At 38.8% G+C, this 13535-nt stretch overlaps 1 protein-coding gene across 4 annotated transcripts in view; it reads left to right on the top strand.

The window, feature by feature from the left end:
* The window catches only part of SGT (UDP-Glycosyltransferase superfamily protein), a 214467-nt gene that overhangs the window by 53901 nt on the left and 147031 nt on the right, over nt 1-13535 (top strand). The window lies entirely within an intron of this gene.

Below are 13535 nucleotides of genomic sequence, written 5' to 3'. Positions count from 1 at the left end.
ATGTACTCAAAGTGTTTCTCAGGTATGTGCACTCACATTCTCATAATGTGTACAATATAAACATCCACCATGCAAAGTATAATCTATCATGATCTGCAAAGACATCGTAAGATATCTATTATAATAGATTAAGTTATTGAAAGATTGTCACCTTTCAACAACTTATGCAAATACAAGTTATGATCATTTGGAAGTCATCACTTCCTCGTGATGTACATAGGGGGTAGGCCCATTAAAATCACATGGTCACGATGTATGAATCACGGTCCTTTTGACTGCGACAATTTATTGATCACTAGCGAATCCTTCTCAACATTGTTTACTCCTTTTTAATCAATAAGACCAAGATCATTGTAGGTTAACTAAATAACATCCTCAGCTTTCTCTCTTTCTTCCAAGGTTGCCTCTAATAACATGTTAGGCTCCCTTTGAATCTCAATCTCTTTCTTCCTGCAATAACATTCTCCGAGCATAAATAATTTTAACATACCTCTTTATTTTATATTTCCAATAAAAGAAATAAGATAACATAATACTAAACCTTTACCTTTCATACTACCATAATAGATCTCTTTATATTTAACAACATTATAAATTGTCATTATTTCCTTACACTATAAAATATCTACCATAATATGTTAATTATGCAAAGAATTTTAAATTATATAATTACCTTAATATTGGTATCTGACAATAGATAATCATTTATAATGTAAGCAATTTATTATCTTGCCTTATGAGTCATCCAACTCCTCACCATGGCCCCACAATCTTGTTGCTTCCTCACATATATGGGACTCTTCTCGTCCCTTCTATCAACTATTTGACACGACTCCTCTTACTATCAGTCTTGTGATTATCCAAGGTAACAAGTTGATGACATTGAATACTTATTTTCTAACGTGTCTGATTTTTATGATTTGATTTGGTGTTCACTCCATGCACCGTACCTTTGTTGGTGGTGGATTTAATTTGGAGTCCCCTTTGTTATCTATGCCAAGTCAATGTTTGACTTCTCACGCACTACTTCATCCACACATTTCACAACGGTTGGTATGTTGTCAGCTCTGCTGATGAGAATAGAAGTGAGAATATATGACCCCTTAATCTTGGGACGTCTCCTCCGAATTGAAAGGTCTGATAACATGGGACATTGACAGTTATCTGCTCCAATTTTTTTATATGGACTGATCTCTGTTTATCTTGATCTCTATTCTTCCTACTGTTGACTTGTACACAGTTCAAAGGCGTAGGTTTTATGCGTGGGGTAAGTCACTTGTTTTTCTTATTACTCATGCACACTTCTTTGGTGTTTGGCCTTAAGTTTTAATCCTCCACAACTTAAGTCTTAAGTTGCCTTCATGGATGTGTCAGATCCAATGTTATGTATCCTTGTTTTAAAATAGCGTACCTCCGTTCTTCGGTGTCATCGTTTAACTTTAATTCCTTTTTGGTATTTCAAGAATGATTATATATGGTTGCCACATTACTCCTGTTCATACATTCTCAGGTCTTCTTTATGCTCTGTCTTTAATTTCGTAGGCACTCTGATAAGGCTCTAATCCTATTCACAATAGGCACCTATTAATATGGAGTTGATTTAGATCTCTCCCTATCTGATATTAACAATGCCTACATTCTTTTTCTTCCATCTGCTGAATGTTCAATTGAATCTTGTCTAAAAACTCTTCCTTTTAACCATATCTCTACTTCAAAAGTTGTTTCTCTATCAAAATATTCAGGTCTTTAGGATCTTCCTTAAGCAGTAAAGCTTTCTTCAAAGGAACATGGCTTTGATACCAAGTTGTTTTCTTAGGATCGATTGCAGATGTAGTTGCATTGCCATCTTGGTATATACTTTTCAAATGCATCGATCTCCTCTTATATGTATTGCAAATGACACATGGAGAGACATGTCTCCTCATGAGACATGTCTATCCATTATAATTAATAAAATAATAAATAAATATAATATCTCATATATTAACTATATATGTTAATATACATATACATACACACACACATATATATATCACATTATATATGTATATTTATTCTAGTCTCATAGGTTTAGCTAACTGAAGCTACCAAACATTAACACTTTTTGATTTAAAACCTAAGGATAAAAACCTTGTGGATTTTCTCAGTGGATTGGACGGAAATCCAGTTTATCTTTGGAGGTGGATACATGACGGAGTTCATAGCTAGGCATATTTGTGAAGTCATAATTTGAAGAAACAGAGGTATTTAATATTTGCTTAGAAAATAAGGATTCTAGCAATTTGGTTTCAAAATTAATTCAAAATCTTATTTCATTTGGATATTATATGATATTGGATAAAAGAAATCAGTTGCACAGAAATGTTTGTATAAACATTTTGGAAAAAAATAGAGCAAATATCCTAGGAGGATATTATAGTAGTATTAGAGCAGTTACTCCAGCCATCCTGTGGAGTCCATATATCTTTATGCAACAAACACCAGGATAACATCAACCATTGAAACTTCTATAAATTGTAACCTTAAACAGAAAGGAAACTGAAGTGTTTTGTGCCTTGCCCGAATAAAACTTTAGTGGAAGGTGAAAGGGGAAATAGTAAACTTTTTCTTTAGCTACTAGGGTAGGCCATTACGATTGGTGTAGCATCTTACAATCTGTGCAAGAGTACATAAGATTTGGGAAAACAAAATGAAGACAATGGTAAAACAAGAAAGTGATTTTTTTTCCAAATGAATTCAATGACACATTTAATGAACTAAGGGACTTGTAGGAAGAAGAGTAAGTAGGGATTTGGCTCTATGTGATTGCATTACAATTGAAGTCCTTGAAGTTTCTTGATGGCATTCTATTTAAGCTGGAGGAATCGAACACATATTTGACCAAAGTAGACCAATTAGATTGGAGGCTTCTAAATTGGTCTTTGTAACCTTCAATGCTCACTTTGGTCTAGCACAGGTTATTAGAACATCCATGTATAGAGGTGAGACTTGCATTTGCTTTTTGTCACAGTAAGATCATAAAAGTAACAACTCCTATAGCACCCTATGATGATGACATATTGAAGAAGGTTTTACTGCTGATTTTGGAGAACCTACATTGGTTACATGATATCAAAGCCCCTGTAAGAATCCGAACTCCAGTAATACAGCAATATGATTTTAAAAATCCAATAAATTATGAAAACTTAAAAGAAAGCAATTCTGGAGCCATATCGTTCTCCAAATACATCAGACCAAATATATGTTTTGCATACTATTGATCTTGCAGGAATAACTACGGGATAAATTCACACATTCAACATTCATACTCAGGGTCTGTGCCATTAAAAACAATATTGAATTCATGACACAATACAAAATAAGATAATGAAGAACTTGAGTGTGATCGGTGCTGGACTGGCTGTCTATACGGCTTCCCTTGTTCTGCTCTTTACTGGATTGAATTCTGAAAGTCCCAGCTCTGAATGCTGCTCTTGCACTCCCGTCTGCTGTAGGAATCAATAACTGGAGTTGGTTGACTGGACTGCAGCTTCCTTGTTTCCCTACGGCATACTCCACTCACCCCCGATATGTGCAAGGCTGATGGATAACAGTCGTGTTACTGTTGCCTAATGCCCCTCTACTATATTACAGAGTCAGGCCCTCCAGCGTTTGGTGACGGATAGCAAAGACCTGGGCTTATCTCCCAGCCGATATGGAGGTAACTTGTGCCTCACCCTGCTTTCCACTCCCATGCTATAAACTGCAGCAGTATACTGTCATCCCCCTTCACAATGACCCGGCTGCCTCTAGTCTGTAGTGCATATATGAGAACTGGAGTTTACCTTGACCCTGTCCTCTTTCACATACTTCTCCCTTTCTCCTATGTTGTGATTCACTGATTCTATGGTTTTTCCCTTGTTACTGTAAACTAAAACTTCAAATATTCTTCACTGCTAACAGAAGAGAAATGGACTGAGACAAAACGCTATACTGCACTTTCTGTACCTGAACTTGTGTGCACAATCCCAAGAGACATTGGGGCTATGTCCAGTGTCCCAAACTTCTTAAGGGGTTTCATCCTTAACAACGCCAGTCACATTTTCCTAGTGGCAATCCCAAGGAATCTCATTGCTTTTATAATCTGGATATGAGGGGAAGTACAAATAACTAGGCGATGTGGGATAAAAGCCAATTTCGTCTTCTAGTCACTTAAGTTACTTTTGTTATAAAATGACTTTTAAGTCATAAAGTAACTTTATACATCCACTTTATAAAATAAAGTGACTTAACTATAGAAAAGCTCACCCACTTAAATATTTTCAACGAAACCAAATAAACTTCTGTGATTGGTTGGCATCCTCGCGATCAATGCCGTTAGCCTATCCGGATGGGGAGATAGACCAACAAAGCACCAGTAAGGCCTAGCGCAGAGAAGGGGACATTATAGTCCTCCCTTCTCGGGACTGCTTGCCCTCAAGCAATATTAGTGTTGGATGCTGTAGGATTGATTCGCCCTCCCAAGTGGCATCTTCATATGGAAAATCTTTTGAGCAGACTAAATATTCCCTGATGGATTTGTTACACAACTTCCTCTCCCTGATCTCAATCACTTTGGCTGGAACCAAAACTAATTTCCCTTCTTAATCAAGTGGGGGTAATCCAGCTGAAGGCATTACACGCTGGCCAATCGCCTTTTTGAGGCAAGACATGTGAAAAACATTATGGATTCTACTATTATCTGGCAAGTACAACTCATAAGCAACCTCTTCAACCCTCTTGGTAATGCGCTAGGGGCCATAATACCTAGGCTAAAGCTTCTCAGATGTAATATCCCCTTCTCCGCGCTAGGCCTTATGGCGCCTTGTTAGTCTATCTCCCCATCTGGATAGGCTAACGACATTTAATTGGAGGATGCTAGCCAGTCATAGGATTCTATTTGGTTTCATTGGGGAAATATTTAAGTGTGGAACTCTTATAGTTAAGTCACTTTATTTAATAAAGTTGATTTATAAGTTAATTTATGACAAAAGTAACTTAAGTGACCAAAGGCAAAAGTGGCTTTTATCCCACATTGCTTAATTGGTTGCATTTCCCCTCACATCGAGGTTATAAAAGCAAGGAGCTGCATTGGAATTCACACCATGATATATATGAATTTTTTCAAAATATAAAAGGGTTACTTAAATGTGATTGTTTTCCTAAGGACGAAATCCCTTATGGCAGTAGAGGAGTTGGACGTAGCCCCAACTACTCGTGGAGACTATTTTCAGTTGCACGTGGATATTGGAGGAATGATATTCAGCTTCCATCAGGTTTGTTCGAAAATCAGGTTTATTACATATATGTGCAGTAGTGGAATCTCGTAGCAGTAGCCAGAGTTAGGAGGATCAGTTAGCTGAAGGCAAACATATCCCTACACCATATTGCAGATTGTCTGGGCCACGTACTACTAGGTCTGTCGAACACCAGTCGAGTGGATGCTATTGTTGTTAGGGTGCATATACTGTCACACTTCAGGAGGGGAAGAGGCTTACGAATTGCATATAAGAACAGTTGCTAGGAGTCAGGTGTGGTGCGACAGACATTATTAACTGCAGGCAATAGTGCCATGATCTTCAAGACTCATCATCACCGCATTTCGAATGATGAGTATGCCAGGCCGAAACACATAAACAGTCGTCTCACATTATTCTAGGGCTTGGGATGTACAGTCCTCAGGAAAGCGTGGATGTGTGAAGAGTCTAGTCACCTCCCGACAGTGCTAGTGGTATCATGTTGAATCTGCTGCAAGGGGAATAGTGGAAGCTGTTGATACCTCCTCCTCATCTCAGAATACACTCTTACGTCAGGCATGAGTGTTGTGGTGGAATTCAGAACTGGAATTGGCAGCAAGCATGTGTATTGGAGAGCAAAACAAGGAGAGCTGTATAGATAGCAGTATCATCAACAAACACATTCTAGGTTCTTGCTTCCCTCATTTGTGTTGTATTCATGTAACCAATAGGATTTTGATGGTTCAGACTTTGCATATGAATGTGTAGCTTTAAATCTTGTAATAGACAAATGTGGGCTTGGACTAGTATGCTTAGAGAATGATAAGACTCTAAAATTGTCCCCTTCAATTTGTCATAATATATTGGATTTTCTTTCGTACTATTGCATTATTGGACTTTGGGATATTTCATCAGATCCACTTTTCTTCAAGAAACTTTGCTTGTAAGGTTGGAGATGAAATTAAACCATGTTGCCCAACTCAAAATCTTGCTCTATCCGGTGGCGATCAGCGTACATCTTCTGCTGATTTTGAGCTTATAGAATATTCTCCCAAAGAGACCGGAGGATGTCCTATTGACCCTATATCCAATCTGCAGCTAACGATGCTCTGTTGTCTTGTAAGTCTAGATCTATGAATGATAGGGATTCGCTGCCATAGAGAACCCGAAATGTTGTCATCCAGATGAACATGTGGTAGGAGGAGTTGTCGCAATACTCCCTTAAATATAAATGTTTAACCCAAGCTCTCTATTGCCTTGCTACATAGTTGCAGAGATAAACCTCCACTCATTTGTTTACTATTTGAGTCTGCCTGTTTGTTTGTGGGTGGTAACTCGTGTTGGGTGTCAATTCCGTACTTGGAAATTTGAATAATTCTTGCCAAAAAGTGCTAAGAAATCTGCTATACCTGCCGCTCACAATGGTTCGAGGTAGACCATGTAGACCAAAAACCTCTCGAAAAAAAAACTCGGCTACTTGAGAGGCCGACCAATCTGCTGCTATAGCGTAGAAATGAGCAAACTTAGTCAATTTGTCCACAACCACGAAAATGGAATCTTTGACTTGCACTCTCCGCAATCCTATAATGAAGTCCATGGAGATACTCTCCCATTTCTGTGCTAAGATAGGGAGGTTGTAAATATCCGGCCGAAAACTCGTGCTCCGACTTGTTCTGCTGATAAGTCTAGCATTCTCCGACATGTTGAAGGACATCGTCCTTGAGGCCCTTCCATGAAAACCTTTCTCTGACCTGGTTATAGGTTTTGAAGAAAATTGGGTGTCCGGTTGATGGTGCATCATGAAGAGTCTCCATAATTTTTCCTTTCAACTTAGACTCTGGCACAAGATAGATCCTATCTTTATAAAAAATCACATCATTGATTACCTTGTACCTACTGTCCTGGAGTTGCCCATCCATAATTTGACAAGCTTGAGTATTCTTAGAATACTCAACCAGTAACTGGAATTTCCAATCTGCCAATATCTCTGAAATGACACAACACTCTATTACTGAAGGTCTCCTAGAAAGCACATCAGCAACTATATCGTTCTTACCCTTGACATACTCGATGTCAAAGTCATAGGCCTGAATCTTGCTAACCCACTTTTGTTGTCTTTCGTTGAGATCCTTTTGTTCTAAGAAGTATCACAAGCTGTTGTGGTCTATCTTAAACGTGAATTTGCCACCCACCAACTACTGTCTAAACTTGGCTAATGCGTGCATAATGGCTAGCATTTCCTTGTCATAGGTGGAGTACAATCTCTCACTGTCCTTGAACTTCTGACTCTCATAAGCTATCAAATGCCTTTCCTACATCAGAACTACACCAATTCCGCTCCCTGAAGCATTGCACTCTAAGACAAAAGGGCGAGAGAAGTCGGGAAGTTCCAAAACCAGGCATGTGCTCATCACCTTCTTGAGCTTATCAAAGGTCACCTCTGCATCATCTGTCCACCTGAATGCCCCTTTCCATGTGAGATCGGTGAGGGGAGCTGCTGTCTGAGAGAAGCCTATAGTGAACCTTCTATAATAAGAGCAAACATCGAGGAAGCCCCTCAAATCTAATACCTTCTTTGGAGGTGGCCCATCTAGGATTTCTTGTATCTTTTCCTGGTGTACCTTCACCCCATCTGCACCAATCACGTATCCAAGGTAAAAAAATCTTAGTCAATCCGAACTCACACTTCGATTCCTTCGCAAACAGTGAATGCTCCTCCATAATGCTAAGTACCTCATCTAGGTGCTGCAAATGCTCCTCCCAAGTTTTGCTGAAAACCAGGATATCATCAAAGAATACCAGCACGCTCTTGAGCAGTTGTTTTCTAAAAATATGGTTCATACATGACTGAAATGTGGCCTGCATATTAGTGAGCCCAAATGGCATAACTAAAAACTAATAGTGTCCATAGTGGCATTGAAAAGCTGTCTTATGCACATCCTCCTCATAAACCCGTATCTGATGTTATTCAGATCTAAGATCAATCTTCGAGAAATAGACCGCCTCATGTAATTCATCTAGTAACTCATCAATGCGAGGAATAGGGTACCTGTTCTTAATGGTCCTCTTGTTGAGAGCACGGTAATCAATATACATGCAAAGAGTGCCATCCTTCTTCACCAAAACTACCAAAGAAGCAAAAGGGTTGGAGCTGGGTCTAATGTGTCCCATGTCTAAGATTTTCTTAATCTTCCTTTCTATTTCCTCTTTATAATGCATGGTGTGACGATAAGGAGTGGTAATGACGGGTTTGACACCCTCCTCTAACTCAATGATATGCTCAAACCCTCTATCTAGGGGAATACCCAAAGGTATGTCTTCGAAATCCCTTTTGTGCTTATCAAGCATCTGCTGAATGTCGCAGTGAAATTGCTGTCCTGAACCTAAAGTAGCCTTGGACGAAATGAAACAGTGTGCTGCCCACTCAATGTCGTTATGCCTCATAATAGCCTCGATCTTGTTAGCTGAAATCACATTGGGTTCAGCCTTTGGCATGGCCTTGAGAATCATTTGTTGGCCATCTTGTAAGAATTCTACCTGCATCTTATTATGATCAACTGTGTACCTGCCGATAGTATGTAACCATTGTCTTCCCAGCATGGCATCTAATCCATCCAAATCAACAACATAAAAATTTGCCTCTAGAGGAAAGTCATCAAAGTGAATCGAAAGCCCTAGCAGCTTGCTTGTGCGCCTCAATCTATTGCCTCCTGCTACTCTAACTTAGAACTTGGGTATGTCATCAACCTGTAACTTTCTCTTTGAAACCCAGCGCGTGCATATGAAGTTATGTGATGCACCTGTATCTAAAATACACACAATATGCTGCCCTCTAACTACACCCTTCAAGCGAAAGGCGTGACCCGTGGGATCGCTAGAAAGGGAAGCTATGATAGAGACTGCCCCGGAGTGGATTCCTTCTTCCTCTCTTTAGGAGGTTGCTCCTCACTTTCTTCCTATTGCTGCCATCAACATTGCTGCCCCCTTGCTGCTCATCCTCCTCTTCGGAAAGAACTTCGACATAATGTATTTTCCCCTTGCCTAAGCACCTGTGATCCGGTGTCCATGGCTCCTTACAAGTGAAGCATAGCTTGTTCCTCCTCAACTCATTCCGTGTTTCAAAGTCCAACCTTGGGGGAAAGTCTTTTGCTGATTCTTGTTCTTCTGGATCAAAGTATACCCCTTATAAGGTTTCTTAGGAGGTTGTAGTGTCGAAAGTGAGTCTACATCATATGCGATCTTAATAGCATCATCCAATGTGTTTGGTTTAAAAACCTTGACCAAACCTCTAAATCTGTCTTGTAAACCTTTTGTGAACAACATTACCTTATGCTGTTTTGTCATATCTTGAACCATAACCGAGATTTGTTGAAACTCATCAATGAAGTCATTTAAAGATCCACCTTGTTGCAACTGCGCTGAATCCCTATAGTAGACCTCAATGTCCTTCCTGTCAAAACGAGTGATCAGCTTAGAGCTAAAAGTCTTGTAAGATGTAATGAGACCATGATCTTGGGTGACGAGTCCATGATGCCACCAATTATATGCTGCTCCCTCTAAATGGATTGTGGCAAATCTAATAGCTTTTGTTTCCGACATGGGTTTGAGTGTGAGGAACATGTCTAACTTGTGGATGCAAGCCCTAGCAGACGTCTTACTGCTGCCATCAAAATTAGGGAGAGATAACTTGTTCATGGCATGCTTCAAGTCTCTATTTTGTGCTCTAGTCCTCCTGTTCTGCTGTGGTCTCTCTATCTCCCTTTGCTAATTCATGTATTGAACAAAGGACAAATTCTGTTTAATTAGATCAGAGAACAAATCCCATTCATCGTACATGGCCATAACATTATCCGGAAGTAAGCTTGTTGCTGCAGGTTGGGCTAGCTCTTCCTTGACATTATTCTCAGCAAAATTGGGCATCAAAGACCTGTTAGTGTTTCTTGTGGGGGCCTTAATAGCCTGGGGTGATCTTGTCGCACTACACTATGATGACTCAGTGCTCTCCTGTGTGGTGGAGCTAGATGCTGCATAGCACCTGTAAGCTATTGAAGTGCAGTAGCGATATTATTCTGTCCATCTCTAATAGCTTGCAAAGTTTCCTTCACCTCCTGTTCCTATTCATTCCCATCGTGTGTCATTTGAATGATCTGTACCTGTTCAATCTGTTCAACATGTTCAACCTGTTCACCCTATATGCTTGTCTCAAAGGTTAGCTCCTCAACAATTGAGTAACTATCCTCAATATCAATTTGGTCTGAAGATCTTGCCTGTTCAGGTCGGATGTGACTAAAATTATATGGTTTCCTATTCATGCCTATCTTCAATAATTTACCCACAAGTCGGCAGGTCTTGTGGCTCTGATACCACTATAAAATTTCAAACTCCAATAATACAACAATATGATTTTAAAAATCCAATAAATTATGAAAACTTAAAAGAAAGCAATTTTGGATTCATATCATTCTCCAAATACATTAGACCAAATACTTCTACATACTATTGATCTTGCAGGAATAACTATTGGATAAATTGATACATTCATACTCAAGATTTGTGCCGTTAAAAACAATATAGACTTCACGATAGAATACAAAATAAGATAATAAAGAACCTGAGTGTGATCATTGGTGGACTTGCTATCTATTCAGCTTCCCTTGTTTTGCTCTTTATTGGACTTGAATTCCGAAAGTCCCAGCTCTGAATGCTATTCTTGCACTCTCGTCTGCTGTTGGAATCAATAATTGGAGTTGGTCAACTGGATTACAGCTTCCTTGTTTCCCTATGGCATACTCTACTCATCCCTGATATGTGCAAGGCTGATGGAGAACAATCGTGTTGCCTAATGTCCCTTTGCTATTTGTTATCACAAAGTCGGGCCCTCCAGCATTTGGTGACAGATAGCAAAGACCTAGGCTTATCTTCCAACCGGTATGGAGGTAACTTGTGCCTCACACTACTTTTCGCTTTGATGCTATAAACCACAATAGTATACTGTCGTCCTCCTTCACAATGACCCGACTGCCTCTAGTTTGTAGCGCATATACGAGAACTGGAGTTTACCTTGGTCCTATCCTCTTTCACATACTTCTCCCTTTCTCCTATATCGTGATTCACTAATTCCATGTTTTTTCCCTTGTTATTGTAAATTGAATCTTCAAATATGCTTCACTACTAACCGAAGGGAAATGGACTGAGACAAAACGCTGTACTCCAATCTCCACACTTGTTAAGGGGTTTCATCCTTAAGAACGGCAGTCACATTTAAGCAACTGATTTCATATTCAATATATTGATATATTTTCTTGGTAGCAATCCCAATGAAGCTCATTGCTTTTATAACCTCGATATGAGGGGAAGTACAAATAACTAGGCAATGTGGGATAAAAGCCATTTTCATCTTCTAGTCACTTAAGTTACTTTTGTTATAAAATGAATTTTAAGTCATAAAGTAACTTTATACATCCACTTTATAAAATAAAGTATAGAAAAGCTCACCCACTTAAATTTTTCCTCGAGAAACCAAATAAACTCCTGTGACTGGCTGGCATCCTCATGATCAATGTTGTTAGCGTATCCGGACGAGGGAGATAGACCAACAAGGCCTAGCATGGAGAAGGGGACATTACAGCCCCTATCTTTGTTGAGAGGGCTAAGAATTTAGAAATTAGGGAAAGAACTTAGATCATTTATCATTATGTTCGATCTCAAGCGTAAAGAAATGATTCTTCGAATGTTCCAATGCTTCTTAGTTGAAAATAGGAAGCATCATCCTGACAAGTTGAGGGCTTGTATGCAAACTATTATTTCCTTAATCTTGGATGAGAATGATGATATCTACAAGTAGTTGCTATGAAACTTTTGTTGGGCATTTAGAGGAAGGAACATGCTGTATCACCTATTGATTATGGGTTCCCCTAAAGATTGATTGAACATAAAATTGAAAGGTTCCAAAAGTATATGACTGAAAATGAAGTAATATCAATGGGCTTATAGTTTGCAAGGTCTCCCAAAAAAAGTAAGAATTAAGTGAGAAGGAAGCAGATTTGTTTCACATTTCAGAACACTTGGTCACAATTGTGGGCTTGGTAAAGAAGAAAGATGACCAAAGAGGTTCTAACCAACGATAACAAATATAGGAATCTCATAGTTTTGTTACAGCAGAATAACACAAATGCTTGTAAGAAGAAGGATCCAGTTATTGTTATAAATAAGGGATATACAAATGTCTATATTGGTGACTTAGAAGTTGTCATTGGCAAACATTTTGATGAGCATGGCCTTACTCAAGGGGAGAGCATGTTGGAGACTCAAGATGTTTCCAATTAAGTGTATTTATTTTCACTTGAAGAGAATTTACTTGAAAATAATGACATAGCAGCAGCCTTGACTTTGCATGTAGATCGATCAAACAAGGAGTTTGAGTCCTATGATGACATTGACAACACCCTTGAAAGGTATGGTGAGTCATGTGTTCTTAATTGCAGCAACACATAGGCATGACAGTGGTTTGGAGGACCAATTAAACAATGCGTACCAAGATGATAGTGTTGTGACACATACTTTAGAAAATCAGCTGAAGATCACCAACAATATTATAATTGCAGCGTTAATACATTTTGATGACACTCACAAGATCATTGAAGATCTTAACTGGAAGGTTCACATTGGAAGGAGGGAAAAGGGCATGGGAAGTAATTGTTGTTTTCAGGCTTGCCAGTGGTCAAAGTGGCTGTGGAATCAATGAAATCTGATTTTTTGTGCTTACTTTCATATAGGAATCGTATTTTAAAGATTATTGAAGTATATGCTTATAAATTGAAGGAAAAGGAGGATGAGGTTAATAAGCTCATCAGGGAGCTTAAAAATACATATTAGATATCAAGGAGCTTAACAATACATATTAGATATTGGAATGTACGCATATGGCTCTTGAAGAAGCAAAAAATCAGACTCTTGTTGCTAATTATTTTAGTGAGCAAGAAAACAGAGAAAGGATTGAGTTTTCCAAGGGGCTGATTAAGGAACTTGATAACATACAACATACTTATGATTTGGATAACTGTCCCAAAAGACCAAGTAATAAATTTTTTGGCGAACCAAAACTTCAATATGAGTTAGATAATATTCAGTTGGTTGACAATACTTTGTTTGAGGTGGATGCTGATTGGATATTTAATGGTCCACTTTTCAAGTTGGATGAGAGAGTTCTCTCTAAGTGGAGTGTTGAGAATGGAATTGATTGCATATTTTGGGACCTAGGTACAGTTCCTAGTGATGAGG

This window comes from Cupressus sempervirens, chromosome 3, assembly GCF_028749045.1.
Source record: "Cupressus sempervirens isolate cs-2001-9-10 chromosome 3, ASM2874904v1, whole genome shotgun sequence".
NCBI classification, from domain to species: Eukaryota; Viridiplantae; Streptophyta; class Pinopsida; order Cupressales; family Cupressaceae; genus Cupressus; species Cupressus sempervirens.
The sequence above is the reverse complement of the archived record's forward strand: the minus strand, read 5'-3'. Positions and strand labels throughout refer to the sequence as shown.